At 36.2% G+C, this 8,691-nt stretch overlaps 1 pseudogene; it reads right to left on the bottom strand.

The window, feature by feature from the left end:
- Positions 1 to 4,619: 4,619 nt before the first annotated feature.
- Positions 4,620 to 6,037, bottom strand: LOC138157873 (polyadenylate-binding protein-interacting protein 2 pseudogene; annotated as a pseudogene).
- Between the last annotated feature and the right edge of the window lie 2,654 nt (positions 6,038 to 8,691).

Raw genomic sequence — 8,691 nt, forward strand, 5'->3', positions numbered from 1 at the left:
TGATAAAACTTGGTCTGCAGTTTTTGATTTGGCACAATCCTTCTTCACCATCCCAACAGACCCTAAACAATGAGACCAGTTTGCTTTCACTTGGCAGGGTACACAATATTCTTTCACCAGCTTGTCACAAGGATACCTGCATAGCCCCACTATTTTTCACAGGATTGTGGCTGAAGAGTTGGATGAATTAAATCTACCTGGTGTATAGCTTACACACTACAATGGTAAAATCATGATACGGGGAACAGATGAAAAAGAAGTGGAGAAGAGTTTGACCTTTCCAATTGATCATATGAAAAGTAAAGAGTGGGAAATTAATCTTGCAAAGGTTCAAGGACCAGCTAAAAATGTAAAATTTGGGGGTATACAATAGAACAAGCGATTATGAGAGATTCTTCTTCAAGCCCGACAAAAGATTCAGGATTTTCTCACTCCTACCAATAAGAAGGAGGCCCAAAAGTTCATAGGATTGTTTGGATATTGGAGGTACCACATTGCACATTTGGGACAGATTTTGAAACCGCTATATAAAGTCACTTGGAAAAAAAATATTGATTGGGGACTTGAGTAGAGTATAGCTTTTGAAGAAGCCAAGGCTGCTATACAATTTGCTCTAGGTTTGTGGACCATGCAAAATGGTCCAGTGGAATTACAAGTCACTCTACAAGATGATTACGCAAACTGGAGTTTATGGCAAAAACAACAAAGTTGAAATGTACCCTTGGGATTTTGGTGTAGAAAACTCCCTTCATCTAGAGTTCAGTGTACACCATTTGAAAAGTAGTTGTTTGTTGCATATTGGGCTTTTGTGGACTCTGGGCCATGAAGTGATATTAAGAACCATAATCCCGATTATGACCTGGGTACAGAGTACCCCAGCTTCTCACAGAATTGGACATATCCAAGAGGCTAGTATAATCAAATGGAAGTGGTATATTCAAAATAGAGTGAAATCAGGCAAAAGTGTAGTCTCTGCTCTACATGAATCTTTAGCAAACATAGAAACTGAGGGGAATGACACACCCCCTGAGCCAAAGCAACAGTTGGTACAGTCCTCTGTAAAATTGAATGAGGGCTATGATGGATTAATTGAAGAACAAAAGAGACATGCATGGTTTACTGATGGGACAGCAAAATATTTGGGCCAAAAAAGGCATTGGAAATCACTAACCTATAACCAATGTACTAGAAGGAGTTTGGAAAGAAGTGGGACAGGTGGAACTCATCATTATGCTGAAGTTATGGGAGTACATCAAAACATGAAAATAGAACAAGGAGGACAGTGTCAAATATTCACTGATTCATGGGTGGTAGTGGGTTAGCTACATGGAGGAACATGTGGAAAAATCAAAATCGGGAAATTCATGGCAAACAAGTCTGGGGCAAAGAGTTATGGGAAAATATCTAGAGCATGTCTTTGGTTACTGACTTGTCAGTTTTTCATGTAGATGCTCACATGGCCCTCACCATGCCAGAATGTGAGTACAATGGTAATGCTGATCAACTGGCGAAGATTGCTACTGAACAGATTGTCCCTACTTTGACAATTGATGATCCAGTATTAGCAAAATGGGTCCCAAAAATGGCCGTCCATTTAGGGGTCCAGGTCACACACCAGTGTGCACAAGATCAATTTATTAGTATCTTTCATTCACTGTTAAAACAGATAGCAGAAGAATATCTTATATGTCAATTGGAATAGGAGCAAACTCTTCCTCAGGTAGTAACTGAAAAAAAAAAAACCAGCAAGAAGAAAGGTTCCAACCCAAATCTGGCAAATAGATTATATTGGTCCACTACCACAAGATAAAGGATGGAAATTTATATGTATTTGTGTTGAAACCTATTCAGATGGACTAGTGGCTTGTCCTTATAAGAATTCAACTCAGAAAAACACTTGTAAAACTCTAGATCTTATAAGTCTTTATTATGAAACCTCAATGCAGATTCAAAGTGACTGTGGGTCACACTTCAAAGGTCATGAGGTGAAGAGGTATTGTACACTTAACAATATAGAATGGAAACATAATGTTCCATATTATTCACAAGCATCTGGGTTAATTGAAAGAATGAATGGATTATTGAATTAACAGTTAAGGAAGTTAAGTTCCAATAATTTGTATCAGCATTGGAAAGATAATTTGTTCATGGATTTATGTAATTTGAATAATAGACCATTTGGAGGAAGTACACCTCTAGCCAGAATGATGACCCCAACTCTGAAAATTAGAAAACAACAAATACATAAGATCCCAAATTTGAGTATTGGATTTTGAGGCCAGGTATCCCAGCACCATATCCAAGAACACCTGGTTTGGTGGGGTATGATTTACATTGTTTAGAGGACTTCTGGTTGGACAGAAAATAAATAAGAAAAATCTCCACTAGTATAGGCACAAGAATCCCTAAATATCCCTTTAAACAGGTTTTACCCAAATCAGGATTAGAACTCAAGGAAATGGCTGGATTAATAGATTCTAATATCAAGGAGAAATTGTTGTGACATTCCATAATTTAAGTGAAGGGTCCATAAAGATTTGTAAAAATGATAGTATAGTTCAAGTGATTATTATTCCTTGTAAAACAATACCCCATGTAAAAACTAACCCTCCTTCCAAAATAACTGTCAGAGGACCTGAAGGATTTGGTTCTACCGATAGAATAAAATTGGGAGCTGAAGTATGGGTAAAACGGAAGCCAGATGATGTTCCAAAGGCTGCAGAGATTATAGCACATTGGAAGGACAACATTGTAACCATTTTTTTTTTTAATTTAAGAGGAGATGATTACAAAATTGTATCCTTAACTCATATATTCTACCATGAGTGAGGCTAAAATAGTGGACTCATGGACTCCAGTTGTATGGTTGTTCCTATAAGTACCTTGTTATACCTATAATAATATAAATAATTATATACCTATATTTTGTTATATACCTATATATATATGATATATGCATATATTATATATAATTATATACCTATATATTGTTATACCTATAATAATATAAATATAAATAATTATATACCTATAATGATATAAATAATATAAATACCTATAAAATATGACTCTAAACAAATTTTAGAGCTACAGAACCCACAAAGTGACAGAGAGAAACTAATCTCCCACTGAACGCAGGCCAGCAGGCTGGCAGGTAGGGTCCATCACAGTGTGCTGGGAGCAGAGCCCAGCCCTGCCTGAGCCTGTGGTTTTGGCCCGAGGGCAGCCCCAACCAGTCACAGCTAGAGGGACTTTGGGAGGGTGGATCACCAACAGCTGTAGAGGGTTCCAGAATTATCCACCCATAAATGCCAAAGGCAAAGTGAAAGGTCAATGTGGACTTTGGGAAAGGGGGGACTGAGAGTGTGGTCTGGCCTCTTCCCCCCCTTGAAGGAGAAGAGGCTTATGAGAGGTGGAAATGCAGCTGCTGCCGCAGAGCTGCTTCAGAGCTCCTGGCCTATAGATTGTAGGGAGACAAAGTGACCATTCTGAGGGGTAATCGCTTGTGCTTTAACCTGCTTGGCTCTGGATTTCTGTCTAGGGTGGAGGTCCTGGGGTGGGTGACCAGGTGCCAGAGCCGGTGGAGGCTTCAGAGAGGGCATCCCAGCAATTTGGAACAAAGCTCTCCTCTCTGGAAGCAGAGATCTACTGTGGCAAAAAGCTCAAAAGTCAAATAATTAAGTGGCAACATGAGCAAGCAAAGAAAGCAAAAGAAGCAAAGCAAGCACAACAATCCAACTTTGGATTCCTTTTTTGGGGACAAAAGGAATCAAAGCATGGAACAGCAGGAAGATAAGTAAGTCAGAACTCCTGCACCAAATGCTTTCAAGAAAAAATATGAACTGCTTACAGGCCATAGAGGATCTTAAGAAGGACTTTGGAAACCAAACAAGAGAAGTGGAGGAAAAATTGGGAAGAGAAATGAGAATGATGCAAGAAAATCATGAAATGAGAGTCACCAACCTGACTGAAGAAAATAACACCTTAAAAAAAAAAAAGAGCTGACTTCTCAGTTGGGACCCCTTTGGACATGGACAGCTCTACATCCAATTTCAGCAGCAAGTAGCCAAGGAAGAAGAGACATTTGCCCATTACTCCAAGATTTTGGGACCACATTTGTTTGGGGGGGATGATTGGGAGCTTGTGTTTATTTTGTGCTACCCTTGTTATATTGTTGTAATATTGTGTTGATGCAAGTTATTCCTAAAACTCCTTAATACACCATGTAATGAAATGTATTGTTAATGTATTTTTTGTCAAGTAAGGGATATCAAAGATCTTGGGGCCTAATGAAATGGTTATGGGATTTGAAGATCTTCCATGCCCTTTGAAGTTGATGATGCAGCAGGATGGGGTGGTGCAGAAGGAAGCCAGAGCACCAGCTGGAGGCTGTGTGGTGATCAGTTCGAATTTATGTTCTAATCAATTTGTTAGTAAAATGATCTCTTCAAGGAGAACATAATTATATAAATTTTTCTTCATTGTCTTTAAAATAGGATTCCTAGTGGATTTGATTATTAAAACATGAAGAGAACCAAAAAACTCTAATGGCAAGATTATTTTTCATTTTCTTTTTTCTTTTTTTATTTTCAGTTCTACTATTATTTTTTAAAAAATATTTTTGAAAAAAAAATATATTTTTGCAATATTTTCAACTTAAACACTATTCACACTGAACATGTATGGCAGCTTAACCTACCCAAATATGAAGTTTAAGAAGCCAAAATTGTTGTAGCTTTGTTAAAAGAAAAGTTGTTGTGCTGTAGACTATTGTGTAGTGATGATTAACAAAGCAAGGGGAAAGCGCCACTCAAATCAGTATGCTAAGACTTCCTTCCTAGTTCAATTTGACTAAGTGTTACATGCTAGAATTTTCATAGACTATTGTACTATGAAGTGCTGGGGAACTTGGAAGATGACGTAATTTTCAAATTACACTCCTCCTTGGATGTATAACTAGGAGGGGATTTCAACATTTCTAACATGATAACATAATGTAAAAATCAGGGGATATTATTCATTTGTTTGTTACTTTGTAACTTCAGGAGCCACTTGAGACCAGCTGGCTTGCGTGGAGCTCTTTCATTACTAAGTCTAATCTTGAAGTACAAGCTTCTCTCCATGGGGACAAATACAGTAAGTAACAATACTGAAGTCTGAACGAAATAATTTGTATAACAATTAGAACTTTACTTTCAAAATAGACTTTTTTAAAGTTAAGGCATTAAGAAGTGTTGGTTAACACCAAGTGACCAGTTTAATCTCAATTAAAACAAATCATTTAGTCAAATTTCTAAATCTCTTTCAGAGGTTGTCTGATTTGTCACAATTTAACTGGTGCTTCTTTCCTCACTGTCCTTCACATAAAGCCAAGGTCCAATTACTTGCAGTAAAGGTTTGGCAGCTTTTTACTTAGTAACAGTCTCAGCACTTTTATTAAGCATGCAAGGCTAACAAAACTTTGGCAATGCATAAGTGTAACACAGTGACAAGAAGGGAGAGCTTTTACAATTAAGTCTTCTAATACTGCCTTCACAGTGGGGAAATTGTGCTACATCCACCAAAAGAGGGCCCTGTCTATTCAAATATTTAGTACTTCACCCCAGTAACAAAATCCTTTGCATTTGGATTCAGATTACTCTTGACCACAAGATCCTCCAGAGAAGAACTGTCACGGATGACAAGGTCATTAAACTGGTCCATAGTTTGTGGGAGGTCTGGAGCTGGAATGACCAATCATGTTCTTCTTCCAGCATTTCCTGGAAACAGCGTTCAATAAATTCTTCTTCCCACAACTCCTCTTTAATCTTCAATCCTCTTCATTTTCCATCCACATGTACTCAACAAATGGATTGTCATCTTCATGAGAATGACCATTAATAATCACATCTTCATTGATGATGCCTGGGCTAGTACTGCTGCGACTTGGATCTTTCATTGTTGTTTGTTAGTGGTTTTTGCAACCCAGTGCAAGGCAGCGAGGACTGCAGCCAGCGAGTCCTGTTGGTCTCAGCGGATCTCCACAGGCAGCACTGCTCCCTCCCTCTCTACATGTGCTTCACCCCCTGCCTCCCTTCCCCAGTCCCCCCAAAAAAACCCTATATTTTATTTTTTTTCAACATGAATAATATAGAAATATATTTTGCATGATTTCAAATGCATACCTTAAATTATGTTGCTTGTCTTACCAATGGGTAGGAGAGGGATTGGAAGGAATGAGAATCTTTAGAACTCAATTTTTTAATGAATGCTAAAATAAATAATTTTATTCTAAAAGTTGTATCTTTTTCAGAATGTAAAGATGATGAATGATACATGTAGTGTCCCTATGTTAACTAGCCAGACTAGATGTTATGAAATGGAACATATGATCAATATATTCTTACATGTTTTGCAGTTTATATTTCTAATATAGTTTAAAATGGTTTCAATTTGTTTTGCTCCTTTGCTTCCTTTGGGAAAAGTATTATTCTCAGAGAAATATGTCTTTTGTATGAATTCAAATTTCTGAGCCATATTTTAAACAAGAATAAAATGACTCAAGAGAGAATTTAGTTTAGTAGCTGGAAGGTGATTTTGGAGTCAGGAAGACCTTGTCTCAGGACTTACCTTTACTGCACACCCCACAGTATTCCCCAAAGCACTCTGATATTCTTGAAATTTGTCGTTAATGTGCAGGTCGGCAATGGTAGAAATTTTACTCAGGTGAAAGTCCCTATACTGATGAAGTCATACATCTAGATACCTGTCTCTGTACCCTCTCCCCAGACACAAATACAACTCACTTCATTTTCTATTAAAACAATTTTCACTTGCAATTTTTAAAAATTATAGTCATATCTTAATTTAATTTAAGTATTAGACATAGAATTAGGGAAAAATGTAATAAAGTGGAAACAAGTTTTTTTTTTGAAATGCACAAAGAGGAAGATTTAATAGGAAGGAAACCAAAATAAATTTCAAAGTGTATCTTTTAAGACCAAACATATATTGTTTTATTTTCTACAAAGTTAATTTAGAAGTAATCCAATTTTCTTCTTATTAGTTCAAATATGAATTAGGGAATACTCAGTTGGATTTATGTATGACAGTGAAAAATTATCATGCAACTAACAATAGATATTTACTCTGCCCTAATCAGATCACATTTGTAATACTGTGCTCATCTCTCTGAACTTCAATTTAGGATAAGGCATCAGTAGATGTAAAGAATCCAGAGGAGAGGAACTAAAATGGAGAAGGGCCTCAAGATTATGGTTTAGCAGGATGTGTTGAAGGCACTTAGGAAATTTAGCTGGAGGAGCAAAGACTTAATAAAATTGTTATGGTCTCTCTCAAGCTAGCTTTGAAAAATTATTATTTGGAAAATGGAATAGAATGGCTCCATTTAGTACTACTGCTCAGAACTAAGAGCAATGGGAGAAAATGGGAGGACAATAGTTTAATATAAGGAAAAATGTCTGAACAAGTAGAGCTTTTCAGAAGTCGAATCACCTGCTTCAGGAAGAGGTGCGTTTTTTCCTCCCTCAATATATTCATGAGATTTTAATAATTGAACATTCTGTTCTGAATCTGATCTAGACTGATGGTCACTAAGATCCTTCTACATCTGAAAGTTCTATGACTTATAATCTTCCATTCCACAATTAGCAATAAACCTTAAGAAGTAGATGGCCATAGAAAAGCTAGAATTAAGATCACTGAATCACATATCAATAGGTGGATGAAATCCCCAAATAATAGATTTAGTGCTGAAATGTGCCATAGAGGTTAGCTAGTCCAATCCCCTTATTTTAAAGATGTGGAATTGAGAGCCAGAAAAGTTAAATTACTTGACTAGATCAACAAACATTATTAATGTTGAAGTGGGATTCAAACTCAGGCAGTTTGACTCCAAATTCTGGTATATTTAAAATTATAACAATATAACATAATAGCCTTCCAAATGGGTGTTATAATCATAATAATCATTATAAAAATCATAAAAATATAATACTAATAAAGGATATGAGATCTTTTTTTAATAAAAGGAAAGAAAAAGAAAGCAATATCAATATTGGCCATATTGAGGGAAAGGCCTCAAAAACAGTTCTAATCATGATGCCCAAAGGATGTTTTTGGGGGGAGGCATGCATTTTATTTTGCTACTAAGGGGTGTACAGTAAAAATTGCTTGGATACTATTGGCCTAACATACGGCCTAAAGCAACATAGCATAATATAGGCAGGGGCTTGGTGGGAAACATATTGTTACATTTTAAATTTTTAAACTTTAATATATATTTAAAAGGAATAGCAAGTTGTACATAATAGAATTGCAGTTTCATTTGTAATCATATTTTTTTCCATTCTTCTATGTAATGGAAACGCATGTTTTATTTCTTAACTTTTACACTTGTGCTAACTGGCTCATTACAAATTTATTTTATTTAATCTTAGTTGAGTACCCATTGATATGTTTATTCTTTCTTCCCAGATTGACCCTTTATTGCACTCTCTATAGCAACTATTCCAATCCTTTTCATTCCTCAAACTTCTATTTATTTTTTTTAATTTATTTTTACTTTTCAACATTCATTTCTATAAGATGTTGAGTTACAAATTTTCTCCCTGGTGTCCCTGTAATGTAATGCCAAGGAAAGGCAACTTCCCAAGGTTAAAAATACCAGCATAGGTGCTCTCTATTTTATTC

This window comes from Petaurus breviceps, unplaced genomic scaffold (genome assembly GCF_028583685.1).
Source record: "Petaurus breviceps papuanus isolate PSGF00001 unplaced genomic scaffold, PetGlider_PUasm1.0 173, whole genome shotgun sequence".
NCBI classification, from domain to species: Eukaryota; Metazoa; Chordata; class Mammalia; order Diprotodontia; family Petauridae; genus Petaurus; species Petaurus breviceps.